Raw genomic sequence first — 22,971 nt, forward strand, 5'->3', positions numbered from 1 at the left:
AAAGTCCTGGTGCAAAAATTCTGTAGTTGATGATTGAGATGGGATGCAAAGAGGTCTATGTGAGGACATCCCCAGACTGCTGTTATCATCCTGAATATTTTGGTGTCCAGCATCCATTCGTGTGGATCCGAAAGGTTTCTGCTCAGACTGTCTGCCAGGAAGTTTTGTTTCCCTGGTAGAAACTGAGCCTGAAGATCTAGATTGCAAGCTAGAGCTGTGTTCCATAGATCCATGGCTAGTCTGCAAAGGGGGTAGGAATGAGATCCCCCTTGCTTGTTTATGTACCACATAACTGTGGTGTTGTCTGTCCGTATTAGTAGTTGTCCTGGTTGTAAAAGATTCCTGAAGGCCAATAGAGCTTTCTGAACGGCTACCATTTCCTTTAAATTGATATGCAGGTGCTTCTGATCTTTTTTCTAAAGGCCCTGCAGACAGTTGCCCTGAAAATGGGCTCCCCAAGCATAATCCGAGGTGTCCGTGGTTAGAATCTGAGTGGCAGGAGGCAGACGGAAGGGTTTCCCTTTGTTTAGAACACATGCCCTGGACCACCAAAGAAATTCCTTTTGAAGGCAAGGAAGGACTGAGATCAGAATGTCTAAACTGTGGCAATGCTGAGACCATACACGTTTTAGGTACCACTGTATTTTCCTCATGTGTAGTCTTGCATATGGTACGAGAAGGATGCAGGAGGCCATGTAACCCAAAGCCTGCAGGAATTTCCTTGTAGATAATTGAGTTAAAGTTGCCAAGGTTTTGAAAGTTGAAGCCAGCTGTAATTGTTTTTCGGATGTCAGAAATGCCATCTGGGTTGTGGTGTTTAGAAGAGCACCCAGAAAAGTTATCTGTTGTGATGGTGTCAAATTTGACTTTTTTATGTTTACAGAGAATCCCAGGAACTTGAGGAGGTTCTGTACAAATTCTAGATGCTGGAGTAAGACATCCTTGCTGTCTGCCTGAATTAGACAATCGTCCAGATAAGGGTAAATTTGAATTCCCTTGAGTCTGCAGTAAGCTACTACTGAAGCCAGGCATTTGGTGAAGACCCTGGGCGCAGTAGACAATCCAAAGGGCAGCGCAGAGAATTGAAAGTGCCTCGATCCGCCTTGAACCCGAGGTATTTTCTGCGATCCTGCCTGATGGGAATGTGTAAATATGCCTCCTTTAAATCCAAAGTTACCATCCATGCATCTTTGGACAGCATTGGAAGTAGCTGCTGTAGAGTAAGCATCTTGAATTTTGGAATCTCTAGAAAGGTGTTCAAGACCGACAGATCCAGAATGGGTCTCCATGAATTTTGCTTCCTTGGGACTAGAAAGAGCCTTGAGTAAAAACCTTTTCCCATCTCTGAAAGTGGAACCAGTTCTATGGCATTCATAGCCAAAACAGCTTCCACCTGGTTTAAGGCCTCCGTCCACTGATGTTTTGGAAGGTCTGGCCATCCGCTTGGCCTTGGCAAGGTATGAAAATGGAATTTGTAACCTCTTAAAACCACATCCAAAACCCACTTGTCTTGGGTTATTTGAGTCCAATTTTGATACAAAAGAGAGAGTTTTCCTCCGAGAGGGGCTTCCAGGCAAGAAGTTCCTGTAGCCCAACAGAGGGAGTCATTGAGTGTTTCCTTTGAGTTTGTGACCTGTCCTCTCCTCCCCTAGGGGTGGAAGCAGTCCACTGTCTTGGCCTATAAGAAGCTTGAGTTTGAGGCCTTCCTCTGGAGCGTCTATATCTACCCCTCTGAGGCCTGTCTGAAGTGGGAAAGGACCAATTTTTTGAAGGCCAATTCCTGCTAAATCGAGGTGGCTGTACTTGTAAGAAATCTTTAACTGTTTGCATGGATTTCACCTTATCCTCCATCTTTTTAATCACCTCTTCAGCTTTTGATCCAAACAACACATTATGCTGAACAGGAGCATCCAACAATTTAGCCTTTACTTGTTCAGGCAAATTTTGTTCCCTTAGCCATGCATGCCTTCTAATGACTGTGCCAGAGGCAAGAAGCCTCCAAGGCATCAAATCCACAGTGTAAACCATGCTTCCCAACTTGTTCAGTGGCATGCAAGTCATGTAATTCCTTATCTGCACAGGCAGAAAAGGAAGAAAGCTTCTGTTTTAAAACAGACAAAAGAAATTGCTGGTATTTCAGCATATGAAACTGACAGTTTAAAGCCCTAATGGACAAAGTAGCAGAAGTGTACACCTTTTTGCCCCATCTTTCTAAGGATCGAGAATCCTTTTCAGTAGGAATGGGATTTTTGGCAGAAGCGGCCTCAACTCCCTTAGGACCCTGAGAAATGGTTTCAGGGTCAGCAGAAGGGTTCTTGTATAAAAACTGGTGGGAATCAGGAACCCTGTAATATCTATCAGGCTTAACAGGAGCAGGAGGAAAAGAGTCAGGGTTGTTAGCCTCAAAAGGCATCATCCACAATATCCAAAACAGGACGTAATAGCCAGGGGTCTATGTTGAAGAAAATCCCTCAGTCTTTTCTTAGATTCCGAATACTCCTGTCCTTCCCAGTGGAAATGTTCCCTCATTTCATGCAAAGTTTCCCCAAAAGAGAAATCCTCAGGGGAGAAGCTGAAGGAATGGATTCCTCAGCATCAGAATCCTCATAAGGAGGGAAAGAATATTCCTGGTCAGAAGAAGAAACTGAGGAAACAGAAGCCTTATCAGAGGAATCATAATAAACATTCTGCCTTGGCCTTTTATCTGGAGGGGGATGTGAACCCCTAATCATAGCAAGTAAATCCTCCGCCATCTTGAGTAACTGTTTCTGTGACTTGGGAGCCGGTTCAGAAGAGGCCTGTGTTAAGTCTTTGATTTAGAAGGAGTCTTTGCCTTTGTCTTTGGCTTTGCCTTTATTAGAAGCTAAGTAGGCCTGAAAACCCCTTCGGAAGCCGGTACCTGCACAGCGGCTCCGGACCCATCCAAAGGAGCATTGTCCGAAGGTCCTGCAATAGAAATATTTAAAGGCCTGGTTGGCTTCCTCATGAGAGTCCGTTTCGGCCATCAGTTCTGAAATGGCTGACGACAGGGGCTGCAAAAGCGCCTCACTGACGACGGCTGAACCTGAAGCTGGCTCCACTTGTGCGCTATCATCAGATTTGGACCTCGGAGGCCTGTCTTTATCCTTGCGACGTTTGTGAACTCCGAACCGTATCCGACGACATTTTGTAGTTAAAGCGTAATGAAAAGCAAAATCGTACCTTCGTTTAATTGTACGTTGATTGAATCTAGCAAAAAAACGACAACTAGCTACGTCGTGGTCAGGGCCTAAGCAAGGAATACAGTAAGAATGAAAATCCTTAGGAGGTATTTGCTTCCCACATGAAATACAGTTATTAACTTTTTCTGACATCGGAGTGGAGCAAGAAAAAAGTTTCCCCAACGGGGTACTTAGCTTTGAGTGGAGAAGAAAATCTTCGGACTGAAGTTTATCAGGAAAAATCGTCAGGAGTCAGCCGACTGGCACTTGCGAACTGCTATCACCGCACGGCAAGAAAGACTGGAGAAGATGGCGTCGGCTGTCAGCTTTGTACTCCTGGCGCGGAGCATGGTTGAACAACCGACGCCGGACCCAGACTTTGGGATTCTGGCTGACCGAGGGCTGCCTGCCGGCAGGGGAGAACCCTAAAGTCATGACTGCAACAGTGAAATACGATGAACATCAAATGACTGGCGCTAAACCCATGGCTTAAAACCCAGTTCCAAGAAATGCATAAACGTATCCTTTGGGAAGTTGGCCTCCTTACCTCATTAATAACACACCCCGAAGTGTAGACCCAGCTGTCAGGGATTTGGGGATGTATGGATCTAGTAACTTGGCCTTCAACCAACATATGTCGAAGTCCGTAAGAAAATCATTCTATGTTGGTCAGCTTATAAGCAAGGGCATAAGTATGAAGTCCAAGTGGGTCATCGTTCTTCAGTTTTCTATCCTCAGACTGAGTACAACAACCCCTTCAGTATGTACCTGACCAGGGACATGCAGCAACTGGGAAAGTCCACAGAGGTTTCTTACTATAAGAACATAGGGCATTAACATGTCCTGTGTAGACTGCCACAAAGCCCTCTGTCTATATACTGCTCCGTACAGACTGTTGAGATGTGAGCTATGCCTGGCTTACAAGGCATCCTTGAATCCTGCTCTGATAGACATTTTGCATATTGCACCTTGCTTAACAACATAAGTAGGACATACTGGAGGGGAAGATATATTTCTTAGTGAATCCTCTCTCGCTGGAGCAAGCTTCCCATCCATGTGAAGCAGAGCTCTTTCTTAACCCTATTCAAGTATAACTTGGACCAGTAAATGGGAAATCAGAAATTCATCCCTGGTCTACCACCTATGTCCCTAATGAGCAAAGGTAGCCTGCGATTCATGCACTAGCTTACATACACTCCTTGAAATAACCTCTAAGGCACAAAAACTTGTAGAATACATTCGGGATGCATGGCTATGCTTACAAGGGCCCCAGTGGTTGTTAGCCTAGTATAAATATATACAGCCAAAGTGGTCTCTTAATTTACCCTGAATCAATTCATCCAACTCGTTTCTTCATCCAAAGTAAGAAAACAGAAGAAAGAATCCTACACTAAATAGAAAAAGGGAAAAGAAGTCTGCAATGAATGAATGTTCACAGGGGCCCAAGTCATTATGCACAAAGGGAAAAGCCTAATAGGCAGACTCTAATTAAATATGTGTTTCCTTCCTAAAGGGGAAATGGGGTCAAACAGTAACAAAAGACTCTTTTCAAATGGCTAGCTAACTGCATAATTTTCTGCTATGCTAAGTACAATAAAATTGTCTGGTGAAGTTTTATCTCCCTCTCCTAGATTGCCAATGCAGGTTTCCTTAGAAATGTGTTCAAAGCATCTGTTAAGTACCATATGGTCATTAATATACATTTTCTCAAAAAACATTACAAATTGGACATTATTCCAGGAATAAAGTAAGCTTTGCTACTGTAACCTCCCCCCCTTTTTTTAGTGTGTGTGTGTGTATATATATATATATATATATATATATATATATATATATATATACACACACACACACACACATATACACGTGTGTATACGTGACTGAAGATATACTGATATATACGCATATATATCTATACACAATACAAATATATTTGCACACACACATGTACGTACATGTCTAAATGAGCAGATCCAGCAATGAATATTATCTATACAGTACAGCTGAGTAATAAGTAATAATAAAAAAGACATACAAAAATAGGATTACTGCTGTAGTAAAAGATTCCCTCCCTCTGCTCCTTACCTCTCCTCCATTAACACTCTCAGCAGTAAGGTTTCTTATCTCTGGCACATTATCTTTTCATAGCTAACTATTTACTGTAATGATGTATCCATCTAATACTACCCTGATTTAACACTGACAGCAGGAGACTCAACAGTAAGGTCCTGTCTAAATTACCCACAGCTTTAGATGCTGTCAATCATACTGATCTACTTAAGGGGCATAGCCCCAAGACTTATAAACAGGATCAGGAATTAAGTGGCAGGCTGCTTTATTTGGATTTACATTAAGACAAGAGTATCCTATGTATGCATTACCAAATGTCCCACATGTCCCAATTATGGCCCACAACTTTTCGCAAATTTTGGTAAGAAATACTAAAAAAACAAAACATGCCATAGACACAAGCTTTTTTTAAGCTAAAGAAAGACATCACTGGGAAGGATGTCAAAAATACTGACCCTCTGCCTACCTAGAACCAAATTCAGCAGCTTAAAAGAAACATCAAATCAACCAAGAACAACAGTGAAGCAGAATCCATGATGCAAAAGGATGAAGCCCTGACTGCTATCCCGATGACCCACATTCAGTTAGCAATGCATGTGCACAACAGAGTCCCCGATGAGTTGCAGGAAAGGAAAAGTAATGAGGCACTGCCTGTTCACCTCTTCTGGGGATGTGCTGCATGTGCACACTCAGAACATGAACCCTGATGGTGATACCATGGCTGCTACAATCTGGGGTGACTGGGTGGGAAATGAGGGTCAAATAAGCGAGCACTCACCCTCATGGGGTGACTGCAAACCCACCTAACAGTACAGCAAAACATGTTTGAGGTGACAGTGAAGACAGGATGACCAGATTACCATGTCTACTCCCAAATGGATGCACAAAACCCTTCCATTCCTATCAGAAAAGGGAAAATGGCAGGCCGAAACTCTAACGGGACAAACCTGACAAAGAGTTCAGAGACTGAGGTGGAGTACTGACCAGCAGCGGATGGCCTAGCTGTCACAGGGCCTTCTAAAAAAAGATCAGGGGGTCCACACTGTAGTATAGTTACTCACATTGAGCTCCAATTGGAAGAAATAGCAGCATCTCAAAAATAAAGTCTTTAAATGTGTACTAACATGAATGGTACAGGTAAGATGAGACCAATCCCTTCTTTATACACTTAACTTGTTTATATGCATTTTTGATATATATATATATATATATATATATATATACACACACACACACACACACACACAGTGAATATAAAAAGTGTACACACCCCTGTTGAAATGCTAGATTTTTGTGATATAAAAAAATGAGACCACAATAAATCATTTCAAAACTTTTCCCACCTTAATGCGACCTATAACCAGTACAATTCAATTGAAAAAAGTACAGTTGTGTACACTTATCATAAATGTAGATGTTCGAGTGTATTCACTGTTTCATTCATCACATTTGGGTTATCTGCTTGCAGTAGCCCTCAGTCAGCCTGATTAGCAAAGTCTTGGGTCCTGCGTCGGTTGCTGTCTCTTCTTCCGTGACGTCAGGTAATCAGGGGTATAAAACATGCAGCCAACGCCATTACATCAGTTTTTCTTGCCCCAGATATCAGGTGCCCCTTAATGGGAAGCAATAAAAAAATAAATACATATACACACATATATATATATATATATATATATATACACACACATACATACACACACAATCACACACACAAGGATATACCTCCAATAAAAAAGCAAACACACCAAAAAGCTTTTAAGCATAGTAAAGGAGAGTTTAGGTATAGCCAAAAAAAGTCAGGACTGCAACAGTGAATACACTCGAACATCTACATTTATGGTAAGTGTACACAACTGTACTATGTTCTTAGTGTTTCACTGTTGCAGTCATCACATTTGGGTGGATTCCCAAAGCTAAGGATGGGAGGAAGAATTTAGATAGCATTAGGACCAGCTATAAGGCCCTGCAAGACTGCAGTGGCAAAGCCAGCTCTGGATTTAGAGAAAATTGGCAAATGGTAATATTTGGTGAAAGTATGTACAGAACTCCAGGGTAGCAGCTTCTAGGATGTCCCTGGTAGGGACACCTCTGAGAAAGGCTGTAGAGGTAGATGCAGCCCTGGTTGAATGGGGTCGGATCCCCTGTGGGATAGGTTTTCCATTGTGCTTATAGAAGAAATGAATGCAATGGCCTATCCATTTAGAAATGGTTTGCTTTGAAATAGCCTTCCCCTCTGCCCCTGCAGCAAATGCCACCAACAGTTGTTGAGATTTCCTTTGAGGTTTAGTCCTGTCCAAGTAAAATCTAAGTTGTCTGTGCACATCTAAGGAGTGCAGTAAACGTTCCCCTTAGTTCTGTGGATTAGGAAAGAAGTTGGCAAATGAAAAGACTGATTAAGAGCCACACTGGATACCACCTTGGGCATGAAGGAGGGATTGGTTCTGAGGGACACCCTGTCCGCATGAAAGATGATGAAAGGCTCCACTGCCATAAGGGCCTGTAAGTCAGATACCCTTCTTGCTGAAGTTATTGCCAAAAAGAAGGCTGTTTTCCAAGAAAGGAATTTTAAATCTGCACTAGCAGCTGGCTTGAAAGGAGGAAGAGTGAGTTTCTTCAATACAAAGTTAAGGTCCCAGGTTGGAGTTGGGGCTCTCCTGGGTGGTCTTAAAATGTTGGTCCCTCTGAGGAACTGATTGAGCAGTGGATGAGAGAAGAAGGGAGGTTCTGTGTTATAATGAGCTGAAATGGCTGAGGCATGAATTTTGAAGGAGGAAAAAGAAAGGACCTTGTGAAGCATCTCAGTTAAGTATTGTAAAATCTGAGGTAAATTGGGCGCTGCTGTGCTCATCCCTTGAGACTGGTTCCAATCACAGAATCTTTTCCATTTTTCAGCATAAGATTTTTTTAGTACTAGGCCTCCTAGCCTCTAAAATGATATCCATCACTGGTTTAATGACGGATGATAAAGGAGAAATTAGGTAATTAGCCAGGCTGCTAGGTTCAGGGTTTGAAGCTGAGGGTGCAGAATCTGGGTCTCCTGCTGAGACAATAGGGTAGGGGTCTGAGGCAAGTGCCGTGGGGCTAACAGTGACACGCTGCGTAAGAGGGGGTACCAGTGTTGGTGTGGTCAGTCTGGTGCAATAAATATCGTCCTTGGTTTGTCCTGTTTGATCTTTAGTAGTACTTTGGAGAGGAGAGGCAGAGGAGGAAAGACATAAACTAATAGGTTTTTCCAGCTGAAGGACAGAGCATCCACTTTCCAAGCTTGTTTGTGGGGAGTCCTTGTGCAAAATTTGTCTAATTGGTAGTTCTGGGGGGAGGCAAACAGGTCTATATCCGGGCTCCCCCATTTGTTTGTCAACATGTTGAAAGTCTTTGGTTCCAGTTTCCATTCATGTGGGTCCATGAGGTTTCTGCTTAGTTCATCTGCCAGTGTATTTAGTTTTCCTGGCAGGAAATGAGCTTGTAGATGTACTTGGTAGCTCAAGGCTGTGTTCCACAGTGCCATGGCTAGTCTGCAGAGGGGGTAAGAATGGGTACCCCCCTTCTTTTTTATGCATCACATAACAGTGGTGTTGTCCGTCTTTACCATTAATTGTCCTGGAAGAATGTGGTCCTTGAAGGCTGTCAGAGCACTCTGTACAGCTAACATTTCTTTTTGATTGATATGCAGGTGCATTTGACTGGAGTTTCATTTGCCCTGAATGCCCTTCCCTGCCAGGTGAGCCCCCCATGCATAGTCTGATACGTCTGTTGTTAGGGTTTGGGCGGTAGGGGGTAGAGTTAATTGCAGTCCCTTGTTTTGGTGGCAGGCATCTGCCCACCAAAGGAACTCTAACCCTAGGCACGGTATGATAGGAATCATTGCTTCTAGGTCCTGAGAATGTTGACAACACAGGCTTTTTAGATACCATTGTAGTTTCCTAGAAGAATGCAGGAGGCCATGAACCCCAAGGCTTGCAGTATTTGCCTTGCAGATAGCAGGGTTTTTGTGGCCACTAGTTTGAAGTACGTTGTCAAATGAAATTGTTTCTCTGGCATGAGGAAAGCCATCTGGGAAGTTGTATTCAAGCTTGCTACCATGACTACAATTTGTGTCTGTCCTGGCTTTCTGCCCGAATTAGACAATCGTCCAGGTATGGGTATATTTGAATATTTCTTTGCCTGCAAAATGCAATGACTGGAGATAGGCACTTTGTGAATATCCTGGGTGCAGTAGATAAGCCAAAGGACAGCGCAGAGAACTGATGGTGCGTGTAGCCTGCTTTGAAGCATAGGTATCTTCTGCAAGATTCCCTGATTGGGATGTTCAGGTATGCTTCCTTTAAATCGAGTGTTGCCTAGCATAGGAAGCAACTGGTGAAGAGTTAGCATCTTGAATTTTGGAATCAACAAAAAGGTGTTTAAAGTAGACAGGTCCAGGATAGGACGCCGTGAATTGTCTTTTCTGGGTACCAGGAAAAGTCTCGAGTAGAAGCATTGTCCCTTTTCCTCTTCTGGTACAGTTTGAATAGCCTTTATGCTTAAGAGAGAGAGAGTACTTGCTTTTGAGCCTCTGCCCACTGGTTTGGGAGTAGATCTGGCCAACCGTTTGGGGTTGGTAACGTGTGGAAGTGAAATCTGTATCCCTGGGACACTATTTAAAACCCATTTGTCCTGGGTAACGAGTTCCCAGTTTTTTGCATGTAGAGCAATCTTTCCCCCCAAAGGGGCAGTCAGTTGAGAAGTGCTTGGAAGTTTTAAAGTTAAGTCATTGAGACAGTTTACCATGGGGGGGGTTTACTACTCCCAGATTTGGAAGTGGGGCCCCCCACTGTTTAGTCCTGTGCGTACCCTGGGACTGAAGCCTGGGTGTTCTGCTGGATCTGGGTTTGGACTGAGAAGGCCTGGAAGAGGCAGGAAAGGAACAATTCTTAGAAGGCCAATGCCTACTAAATCTTGGAGGCTGTACTTGTAAGAAATCTTTAACGGTTTGCATAGATTTAGCTTTTTCCTCCATCTTTTTAAGACCTTCTTCTGCCTTGTTGCCAAACAGGTGGTCCTGATTTAAGGGAGCATCCAGTAATTTAGCTTTAACATGATCTGGCAAGGATTGCTCCTTAAGCCAAGCATGCCTTCTAAGTACAGACCCAGTGACAGCAGCCCTGCAAGATGCCTCTAGTGAATCAAAACCACATTGCAAAGTATGTTTTCCAACCTGTTCAGCAGAATGGATTAAATCCTGTAAATCCTTATTTTCAGCACAATCAGGAATCAACATCATTTTCTGTTTAAGCAATTCAATAATATGTTGCTGATACTTTAACATATGAAACTGGCAGTTTAAGGCCCTAATGGCCAAAGTTGCAGAAGTGTATACCTTCTTACCCAAACTATCCAGCGCCCTGGAGTCTCTATCAGAAGGGGTAGGATTTTTGGCAGTAGTAGCTTTAATACCCTTAAGTCCCTGTGAAATGATCTCAGGATCCGCAGTAGGATTTTTGAAAAGGAACTTGTGAGTCAGGAACCCTGTAATATCTATCAGGTTTTCTGGGAGCAGGAGGTAAACAGTCAGGGGCCAAGCTAGATTCCGAAAAGGCATCATCAACAATGTCTAACATAGAAGGGATAGCTAAAGGCCTGTGCTGGGGCAGGAGTAAGAAATCTCTAAGCCTCTTTTTAGAGAAATCCTGACTTTCCCATCGAAAATGCTCCCTAAGAGTATGCAAGGTTTCACCAAAAGAGAAATCCTCTGGGGGAGAAGCAGACGGAATAGAGTCTTCAGCATCAGAATCCTCATAGGTAGATAAGGGTAAATCCTGGTCATCAGAGGAAACAGAAATATCAGAAGCATGGTCAGAAGTATCATAAGCAAACTCAGTCCTAGGTCTCTTAAAGGGGGAAGGTTGGCTTCCCCTGATTAGAGTAATAAGGTCTTCAGCCATTCTTATCATTTGTTTTTTAGGCATAGAGGCCTGACCATGCATTCTAGGCATGGTTCGAGTTTTAGGCCTTGAAGAAGAAGATGGCATCGGTTTAATATGCAAGTCAGTAGGCCTGAATACGCCCTCAGAAGCCGGTGCCTGCACAACGGTTTTACAGTTGAAGCATCTCGCGGCATACCGGACTCCGAATGGGTCTCAGTAGAGGCCTGCGAATCTGAAGTACTGGGTATCAGGGGCTGCAAAAGCACCTCACTGAGTACCGGCGAACTGGCGACTGGCTTAAGAGAAGCGTCGTTGGCAGGTTTGGACCTAGGCGGCCTGTCTCTGTCTTTATCTTTGCGTTTTTTCGGAATATCGGTAGTCGGATGGCTTACCGAGGACATATCTGGATAATTGAACCGAGCACCAAAATATTTAAAAGCGAAAATATACCGACGTCGGATAGTTCGTTGTTTAAATAAGGCACAAAACCGACAGCGAGGTACGTCGTGATCCGGGCCTAGGCAAGGAATACAGTACGAATGAAAATCTTTATGAGGTATTTGCTTTCCACAAGAAATGCAAGTATTTACTTTTACTGACATGGGTTTACAGCAAGAAAAAGTTTTCCCAACAGGGTACTTAGCTTTTAGTTGAAGACTTCGGTTCTGAAACTCGAAAACAAAAATTTCAGGAGTCGAGCCAACCGGCACTTGTGATCTGCTTCGAGTACCGCACGGCAAGAAAGACTGATGTAATGGTGTCGGCTGCATGTTTTATACCCCTGACTACCTGACATCATGGAAGAAGAGACAGCAACCGATGCAGGTCCCAAGACTTTGTTAAATCAGACCGACTGAGGGCTAATCCTCCACAAATCAAAATCCATTATTAAACTAAGATGGACAACACACTTACTCAAAATAGTTCTTTTCTCTCTTACATTCTTTCTATATTTTCTGACAGTAGATCCCAAACTTTTTTTTTTTTTTTTGTTAACTACCACTCTTGTTTCCATGATGTCTACACCCTCACACAGATGAGGAGTCTACAGAACTAAAATGCAGGAGGCCATGTAAACCAAAGCCTGCAGGAATCTCCTTGCAGATAGCCGAGTTAAAGTTGCCAAGGTTTTGAAAGTTGAAGTCTTTGATTTGGAAGGAGTCTTTGCTTTTGGCTTTGCCTTTATTAGAAGCTGAGTAGGCCTGAAAACCCCTTCGGAAGCAGGTACCTGCACAGCGGCTCCGGACCCATCCGAAGGAGCATTGTCCGAAGGTCCTACAACAGAAATATTCAAAGGCCTAGTTGGCTCCTCGTGGGAGTCCGTTTCGGCCATCGGTTCCGAAATGGCCGACGACAGGGGCTGCAAAGCCCACTGACGACGGCCGAACCTGAAGCTGGCTCTGCTTGTACGATATCGTCTGATTTGGACCTCGGAGTCCTGTCTTTGTCCTTGCGTCGTTTGTGAACTCCAGTAGCCGGAACCGTATCAGACGACATTTTGTAATTAAAACCACCAAGTAATGAAATGCAAAATCGTACCTTCGTTTAATTGTACATTGATTGAATCTAGCACAAAACCGACAACTAGCTACGTCGTGGTCAGGGCCTAAGCAAGGAATACAGTAAGAATGAAAATCCTTATGAGGTATTTGCTTCCCACATGAAATACAATTATTAACTTTTTCTGACATCGGACTGGAGCAAGAAAAAAGTTTCCCCAACGGGGTACTTAGCTTTGAGTAGGAGAAGAAAGTCTTCAGACTGAAGTTTGTTCAGAAAAGATGGTCAGGAATCAGCCGACCGGCACTTGCGAACTGCTATCACCGCACGGCAAGAAAGACTGGAGAACATGGCGTCGGCTGTCAGCTTTGTACTCCTGGCGCTCTGACGTCAGGGAGCATGGCTGAATAGCCGACGCCGGACCCAGACTTTGGGATTCTGGCCGACCGAGGACTGCCTGCCGGCAAGGGAGAATCCTACAGTCATGACTGCAACAGTGAAACACGATGAACATCTAAAAGCGGTATTTTAAATTAAGTTTCAATTATCATCCATATAAAGGGCAGCAGCGTTTTACTTTTTGCTGGTAATGAATCTCAACATAGGACCAATATCCCATGTCTACTCCACCTTTTCAATGTTTTCATGCTTACTTGCCTTATGACTCTTATGAAAATTTCAAACTGCTTTCTGCCTTTATTTCTATTATTCCATATTACTACTGTCTGCATTCCCCTGAGCTTTGATGAGTTACTGTATACTTTTCTAAAAGAACTTAAAAGGCCAAAAAGCTGACTCCTCATGGATATGTTACTGAATCTGTGGTAGAGATACTTGGACGAATGTTTTAGATTATAGTGTAAATGAATAAATCCAATAAAAAAAAAACTGAACTGCTGATCTTAAAGCAGATGCTTACATAGTTAAATAAACGGGACCACTACAGTGAAAGGATTAGCATTTACAAATCTAGCAACTCATGGTTATAAATGAATACTAAACTTATTAAACATCCGGTGGACTTTGTTTTGGAGGACATACTGACTATAAAAATTCAGTACCACCTAGAAATCAGGTATGTAACTAAAGTAAGCTGTCATCATGCTCAACTAAGATAGTGAAACAGTTTATTTTTTAGCCATAGTACAAAGAATGACTGGGCAGACAAAGGGGCATATCTTTCCAGTACAATTCAAAAGGCAATGAAATGTGGATTAGTCCAAGGTTCTTAACTGAAAATAAGCAGATGCTGAGCTACAGTCTCTGCAAGCTTCATACATAACGTGTGACCCTGTTTAATTAAAGTGAAAGTGCTCCTAGTTTGTGATGAGGAAATATGGTTACAGTAAGTGCAAACTTTCCAGTTTAACAATTTACCCATTTTGTTCATTTACTTTTGACTGTTGTAGATTCCCTAAAAGGCTTCACATTTGCAGCAAGTCAAATGAAATGGAGACCACACCTGCAAAATTACAATATGGGTAACTTGTGGCAGAGAACATGGCAAAATGAGAATATTCTAATGTCCTAATTTATAATAGCCTTCTTCAATGACAACATACCTGTCATAATACCTCATAATGCAAACAAAACCAAAGAAAGAATCGCAACTCTACAATATGATGTCTGAACAGCTCAGGTAGCAGCAGTTATCAAACTGTGAGAAATAAACTGTGCAGATCTTGGACAAGTGAAGCATTTAGATATTAGGTATGCGTGTTTCTGATAAAACAGTTTGTCACCTAACTTTTCAAGCATATTACTAAGGTAAAGTTAGCATTTTTAACATTCCTCATATCATAGCTCTCAAACATCCAGATTTTCACAGAAAGTCCAGATTTTTGCCTCATATTTTTGCTCTGTTCCTCTTAACAGGTGTGCTTTTTTGGGAAGTCACTGAGGACTGAATTCACTAAATGACGACACATATTTGAGTTTCAAGACTTCATATACTTCAGAAAATGCACGCTAACAAAACCTATTAACCCAGCAACTTTCTAAGTTTACAATGCCAATAATTAAAATCTGTCCCTATCTTTGGGCCCTTGCCCCCCCACCCCCACCAGTTATTTCTGGCTTTGTCCAGATTTCTTGTACCAATAAGTTGAGAGGTATGTCTGATATTCAGTCAGGAACAAGAGCAAGAGCTCTTCTGATTTTGGCTGCTAAATGCAAGGACATTATGCAGCAATACCCAAGCATTTCTAGTGGCTTTTCTTCGGGTTTCTTTACATGAAAGGAAAAGGACAGAGTGGGGTCCTTCAAACATAGAGGATTACTTAAATGCTTTTAATAACATAACAGTTGCTTTGGACTTATCAGGCTGGTGAAACAAACAGCATACTTTCAAGTCTCCAAAAAGTTTATTTCAATGCATTTTCCAGTAAGCCATTGGTGGATACAGGACAGGCAAAATCAAAACAGAAATAAAAACGTAGAGGCCAAGTTGCCAAATCAGTACAGAGCAAGAACATCTTTATATATAACTGCCTTTGACATTATTGTTTTGCATATGTAAGGCATTAACAAAATACACAGAAAGGGTCCAATCATTAAGCATTTGGCAACACACTCCAACTGACTGTTTTATTTAAAAGTATCCTGTAAGATATAGGGGAAAGAACTACTGATTCTGTCAACAGTTCTAGTCCACAGCTCACAGGTAGTGAGCTGCTGTAGAAGCAGGTGGGTGATAAACACAGTCAGATGCTTTTACTAACCCTGTTAGTAGACCTCATTAAGTTTGTTGAAAATGTTACAGACAACAGTGGGTGCTTCTGGCCTACTCAAAGCAGGATGTGCATCAGATAACAGTCTATTAAATTTGTTTTGAAATATAAGACTGCAGAATAATGTACTATTAAGTGTTTTTGTCCAAGACTTGTAATAAGACAGGTCTGTTACCAGTAACAGAGTCTGCTCCCTTGTGTGTCTGTGTAAGAGAATCAATGCAGTTGAATTTGGCAACCCCTAATTATTCAATTAGATGTCCATCCATGGCCTAGGGTAAACATCAAGTGCTAAGTTAGGATACAGGTACAGGAGTTGACAATAAAAATCTGAAATCAATTATCTGCATGCCATTTAGTCTTTTGGCACTATAACTAATGGTGATAACCACTTACTACTTTAACCGGTTAATAAATCAAATAAATAAATACTTTCAAAAACGTTCCTTTTAAAGTTATGTTGTAATTCTGATTATAGTAAGGCATAATTAAAAAAAAAAGACTTCTGTCACTTTAGTACATAGTTTCTTTCTTTTAGAATCTCATGAAAAGCATCTGCTGTGGGTCCAAGCTTATTCTGTAACTCTCTGGTGTGCAGACTTCTTGTTTACCATTTTTTCTACCGACTAAGTGTTACTCAAACTTACATTTTTCTTTTGTAAACACCTGCTAATCACAAGCTCAGAGTGCTAGCATGAGGGTAACAGTTTTAATAAATGTAAATGGACTTGTATTGATCCCCTTTGTCACAGGCACATTGGCTGTATGAGCAAACCACAAATCTACCTCACTATGTGTGATGGAAATGGTCCCTATGTTCTGGGAGTGACAACATGATCCCACAAACATATTTCTGTCTTGATATTTCTTTACCACGGAGATGTTATGCCAGGATACTTATCTGACTCTCTCCCCTTTCTTATAATTCTATGTGCTAATTTTACAGAGGTTCTGTTTCAACATTTACATGTACCTAATATCTTGATCCTTCTTCTGTCCTGGGGATCCAACAGGGTGACTCATCCTTCTTAAATTAACTCGAGTATATTACCAAAACACTAACCAGACTTTTTAATTCAGACAAATTACAAAAAGAACCATACTAAACCTCTAAAAGCAGTGCAAACTTTTCAAAATTGCAACCCAAAGTTCTCAAAATGGTAGCCACTCATACACCTGCTCCCTAAACACATATATTTAACCTTTCACTTGATACTGAAATATTTACAAAATTATTCAATCATGCAGTTATTATCCCTCAAATTAAACTCCTTACCTCACAGGATGCAAAAATTACAGAACACTGGCCAACTTATGACCTCTCACAAAACATATGAAACTCTTATCTATAAGCACATTTCTGAAGATATTAACAAACATGGGCTATTCAGTGACAAACTCACATTCCCCAATCCTTTCTTAATCTTGACTGCCCTGTATGCAGGCAGTGATGATATATGGAACAATATAATGGAACAATACAAATAAATCTAAATTAGTAGGCGGCCTGTTCATGGATACGACCAGAGTGTTTGAGAAGGTCAATCATAACCTTCAGGTATACCTAAATAACTGCTATTCCAGTCATGTTCCACAGTGATCCATTATCGGGCCTCTGTTATTTTATTATGAGTTTCCACCTTGCCCTTTCTCAACTAAATATAATCATGTAGACAGATTACCTCCTTTTTCCTAGAATCCTCTAAAAACATACCTACCCCCCAGCAAAAACAACGCAATGCAACTTTACAATGCTGTGCAACTGCACCAGCAGCAGACTTCTCATCAATACCTTAAAATCTAGCATTATGATTTTAAGAATTCTACACAAGCTTTACAACCCAGTTTATATGTTGTTGTTTTTCATTCAGTTTTTCCCAGTTAGGGGTCACCACAGAGGAACTCCAGTCTGCTAATGGCTGGAAGTAGATTTTTATGGTGCCGAGTTGCCAGCCCAACTCCCAACCTTCAACGAAGGCACGCCCATTCACACATGTCTTTCGAATGCCACTCGACCACGGGGAGGACATGCAGACTCCACACAGAAGGCACTCCAGCTGAGATAACGGACAAAAAAGGCAGATGACATTATCAACAAAACCCTGCTACAGCACTTATCTTCTCACACCCACTGCTTGTATTGCCATAGCTAGGAATGCAATAATTCTTAAAAAAAAAAAATATATATATATATATATATATATATATATATATATATATATATATATATAGATAGTCTCTCACCAACTACTTTCCACTACAGTGACAAAACAAAAAATATTCAAACAGCAATAATTACAATTTGCAAACTTGCAACCCCATCCAGCCAGCTTATACAACTTGTTAAAATGCCCACCTTTTAACAAAAGGGCAATTCTGCATCCCTCTAAAAAAGATCTGCAAAACCATTAGGCCAGGACACTGACATCCACTAAGAACAAAACTACACAACTAATAAGACTATGCACCAAGAGATGAATGTGAGGAGAATATTACACTCATCACACACAAACTGTTTCAGAAATACTCAATCCAAAGATCTAACCCTCCTTCTGCAACATTAAACAGATTGGTTTGGAAAGATGCGTACATCTCACAGAAGATACCACTGTTCTGAAACAGGTTCTCCAATGCAAAATAGAAACCTTAATTTGGGACTGGATGCTTGAAAGGAAGGTGCAGAAGAAAAGTATGAAACAAAAAGGTTTTAAAATTTTCAAAAAGGCCAGAGACATGGACTTAGTTCCTAAATGAACTCTGACAAGAGAAGAAATTCAAGCTCAAATCAAAAAATCTGATGCACGCAGTTTCTCTGTACATGAGACTCTCGAAGAAGCAATAAGGTCTGCAACAAATACTTATTTCTTCCAAGGCACTTTAAAAAACATTTGATTTTGCATTTGTTTTTATGTACTGCATGCATACTGAATATTCATCTTGTTTACTTTTGTTTCTGTACTTTTAGTTGAAGACTGAAAAGGGTGTTTGGAACAGCTCCCCTACCAGGTTACCAATAAATAAATGCGCATCCACACACACAATTAGTATACTAATAACAGGTTTCATAAAAGCATCTCACAGATACAAACACATTCACTTACTCTAATGCCAGGCTTCTGGGCAGAAGTTAATATCTAGACCACCCTTTCTAAGTTCTCTACATGTACTAATAACAAGGGACCATGTGTCTAACTTAATGTCTAGGCAAGGTTTACTGGACTGGTGAGACAAAAGGCTCTAGAATATTTCAGATGGAGAAGCTGATCCAGAAGATGAGACAAAAGTGGAGGGAACTATATACACGGAGGACAGAAAGCAGCTATTAGGTTCACTTAGGTATGGATAACTTGTCCTTCTCTAGAAATTTGGGAAGAAGAAGAAATGGGAAAAGCATGAGAGAGATCCACATGGCAGTTCTGGACGACTGCCTCTTTTAGACTGCCTCCCAAGGGAAGAATAAAGGAAAGTAAGGTGCTGCACTCTGTGTTGGTCAAGAACATAAACAGGTCACAGCAGGGCTTACCCCTGTGAAAGAATACTTTCTGTGCTATCAACAGACCAAGAGGCCATTCATGAGGCAAAGACTGAGAAAATACACTAAAGACATGGCTTTGATCAAATGTAGCTTGCTAAGAGAAGATGACTGACTGACAAAACCCTTTCCTACATCTTTGTGGCTTCCTGATAAAGGAGAAAGGAATGGGTGCCCTCTGATTGTTAATATACAATTCACAGCTTTGTTGTCCCTGTGAATAGCAATGGCACCTTGGCAGAGGAAGTTCTGAAAGGTGTGCAACCTTAGAATGACTGCACACATCTCCAGAACATTTACACTAGCCACATCCTGCAACCATGCTTCTTGGACTGCACTGTCTGTTCCTCAAAATGCCACTCCCAACCTAACAGCAGAAACACTCATAATAGACTCCCTCAAGGCTATGACACCATCCACAGTTGGAGCTGCCAAAAAGAAGTCAGTCATCCAGTTAAGGCAATACCTAAACACCCTTCCGTCTTAGATGCACTGTCATCACAGGCATGCACTCCCTGGAGGCAGAGGTAAGCTTAAACAGTAGAGTCTTGACCCTTGATTCCTGAGCTACTCTGATGTGCTGATAGAAGCCATTTAGAAGAGGGCATCAAATAACAATGTTTTCATACATGCAACCAAGTACAATACAACACCCAAACATACAGATCCTTTCATGGAAAAATTCATCTTTGCTAAACTTGTATTTTATTAAATTCTTATGTTTGTATTGTCTTGCCTGGGCTGAACCTGAAAATGGACTATCTGGATCTGTGCTCCATGGCAGTTAATAAAACAAAGTATAAGGGTGAAGGCATGCATCCTAGCGTTTCAAACGGTATGTACAGACACCTTTTGACAGACAAAGGATGAAGTGCACTGTCACCATGCAGAAGGACTACTTTCAAACAAATTGGTTTAGTCTGCTGAGGTCTAGGATAAACAAGGTTGTCACATGTTTTCTTTAATACTCAAAAAAAAAAAAAAAAAAAACTTGAGTAAAACACAACTTGTTGGCCTGGTGCAATCTCTTGGATACCTCTTTTGTGGATAAGGTTTATGGGCTCCATTCCTGCCACAGAGATTTCTGGTAGGAGAAGGTACTGTGGCGGAGGAAGAATGCGAAAAGGTATTGTATTGACTATGGATATGACAGTCTTCACCCTCCTTGTCTTGTATGATGGCCTCCCACAGAAAGTGAAGAGGCAGCTAACACCCTACTGCTTTGCAGGGTGGCATAGATGGGTAAGATTTCAGAGAGCCAAGTGAGGAGTCCCTGCTAACAGTTGATTTGAACCCTGACTGTATTGCTTATTCTGGTTACCTCTGAGATGACCAGCTCTGTGACCCCTGAAACCCTTTCCAAGACCTTTGTTAATGATGTGTTATTACCCATGCCTGAAGCCAAGCTGACAAGAACTTCACTGCGTTCATGAGAAATTGCATTATTAACACCAAGATCTGTGACAGCTTTACCACCTTCTTATAATTGTTTCTCTAATTTAGCTTTTCTGTAGGGACAGAAGCAAAGGTCCATCAAAACAGGCATTGACAAATGTGGTTTTAGTGTAGTGGGCAGAATCTGTACAACAAACCTAAGAGCATGTCGATTTGCAGCAAGATCAGTGCCTGCCACACTTGTTGAACCATCTGTGGCATTATCTGACAGGTCCAGGTTTAGGATGGAGACAGCAGCGAGGTTTGACATTTGATATTTAAATTTGGTCTTTAAGACCCTCTGGTACTTTATCTACAGAATGATTTGTTTCATCAAACAGATCCCTCTAGAAGAGTAGCATATGTCCAACACTTGATATTCCTTATACAGCAGACAAACAAAGCAGCTCCAAGGGGTATGAGACTTATTTAAGCAGCAGCAACAATAGAGTCCACTTCATGAGTCAGTGCCCAACACATTCAGTCCTTAGGAGGCTGGAGAATCCTCTCAGGCCTCTTTATAAAAGGAAATACTACATCAGGGTTGAGGGCTTCCACACTGAGGGCATGAAGGCAGACCTCAAGGACAGGATGGTCAACCCTGAAGTAGTCAGAACTGACTCACGTCAAAAAAAAATCATCTCCAGTCCTGATGCTACAGGATCTCTATATTCCAAAGGCAATGACATTGTTTCCTGCATAACCAGCATCAAAAACAGTCAAGACCTGAAGCAGTGACCCCAAAAAAACTGGGGTAAAGCAGATTAATATAGGTCCATGGATGATGATCCCCCCAAAAAAAAAACAAAAAAATACAGAGTCTACTGAAGGTCTCATCAAAGCTGGTGCCTGACTGGGGCCTGCTAATGACAGTCTTGCATAGGTGGCAGAAAAACTGGTCAGCGTAAGCATTCTGCTTACTCGGATGTTAGTGGTGGTTGGGGTCTGAGACCATACATGCTGTATAGTCAATGAAACTTGTCACATCTTTTTTGTAATCTAAGTCAGGAAAAATGCGGTATGGAAGTGGACAGACCTGCAGGAATGAGAAACAGGGTTGTGGGGGGGGGGGGGTAAAAGCCTAGGCTCAGAAATAACAAATAACACTGCATGAATGGATGTATGGGGTACTGGGAGTCTTTAGACACCATCACAGCCATATGAGCAACTCCCAAATACAATGTCCCTGCAGTTTTAGGCTTACTGGAAGGCTGAGCACCAAAATACTCTTTTTCACAAACAAATTTCCATTAACAGGAACAATAACTACATCAGACAATCTAGGAGACGGGGAATCCCTGAGAAAGAAATATTATCCAAAGTAAGAACAACCTTTATTTGTTTTCCAGTTCTAGTCTACTGCATTTATCTTTAATCGTAGGTGGCTCGAACACAAACACATGACATGTACGCACCTGTTGTGCGTGTGGGGCAGGTGATTGTACCCTGCAATTACACTTTCTAAACTCCTTCAAGTTTCTCTTATCCATGCTTAAACTACACCCAAGAAGCACAAAACAGCTATCATGAATAATGCTCAAGGGTGAGAACGTGAGCACAGGTTAAAGACCAAACCAAATGCTAAAAAATGCAGACAAAAGAAATAGAAAATCACACCACCACAGAAGTTCAAAAACTGCAAATGAGAGAACCCCTGCACAGCTAGCAATTCTAACAGAGTAGAACTGCATCAGGTCCTGAAGAGAGGGTTGACTGGAACAGGGGGTCTATTAAAAGTCTTGGTTGCTCAGAGACCAGAGCCTTGCAGTCACTGGCTCAAACATATTGCAGCTTGCATGGGCTGCTGACTGAGCTCAGATATGAGCAACATATTCAGGCAATGTGTGGCAGTTGTCCAGACAGAGTGGAGTTGCCTCATCTTTCCAGAACACATTAGCTTGAGTCAAGTAAGTGCAGAATCTGTGGGGAAGGAGTGGAAGAGGGTGGCAGTTTACATTAAGTCCTTAGGCAGCAATCTGGAGGGGAATTTAGGTTTAGGGAGTGATTGCTGAATTTGAGTTTAGGCAGAAGAAAGGCGGTTTTACATTTATCAGGCAGGAATGGAGTTTTGCATTTAGAGAATGGTTGAGGAATTTATTTATTTATTCAGTTATTTATTTATTGCATTTGTTTACTGGGAAAGTCCACTGGGCCTAAAAGAGCTCATTTTCAGTGGAGACCCAGGGAGAAAAGTTCCGACAAGAACACAGAAGCAGAAAAAAAATTAAACATTAATTGGTACAGAAGCAGAAACAGTTACACATAGTGGTTACAGTAATATATACAGAATATATATATGTATATATATAGTCAGGAATTTAGTTGGTTTGATTACAGTAACATATACAGAACATATACATAAAAGCAGAAATTTAGTTGGTTGCCAGATGAATTCAGAGTGGCAAAAACGGAGATGAATTAATCAGCATTGCTGCACCAGTATCAACAACTGATGAAAGAAAAAAAATAATAAATATGGAGAAAGTATCATCAGTCACTAGTAGTAAAAAGCATAGGAATTTAGTTATAATATAAGAAGGAAGAGATTAGGTTATAGAGCAGGTACATAGCCAGGAAGAGATTAGATCATTTTTCAGTAT

At 41.5% G+C, this 22,971-nt stretch overlaps 1 protein-coding gene across 2 annotated transcripts in view; it reads right to left on the bottom strand.

The window, feature by feature from the left end:
- EXOSC2 (exosome component 2) overlaps positions 1-22,971 on the bottom strand; it is a 491,325-nt gene that overhangs the window by 402,306 nt on the left and 66,048 nt on the right. The gene's annotated exons all lie outside the window — the stretch shown is intronic.

This window comes from Protopterus annectens, chromosome 16.part0 (assembly GCF_019279795.1).
Source record: "Protopterus annectens isolate FY-2018-M chromosome 16.part0, PAN1.0, whole genome shotgun sequence".
Taxonomy (NCBI): Eukaryota; Metazoa; Chordata; order Ceratodontiformes; family Protopteridae; genus Protopterus; species Protopterus annectens.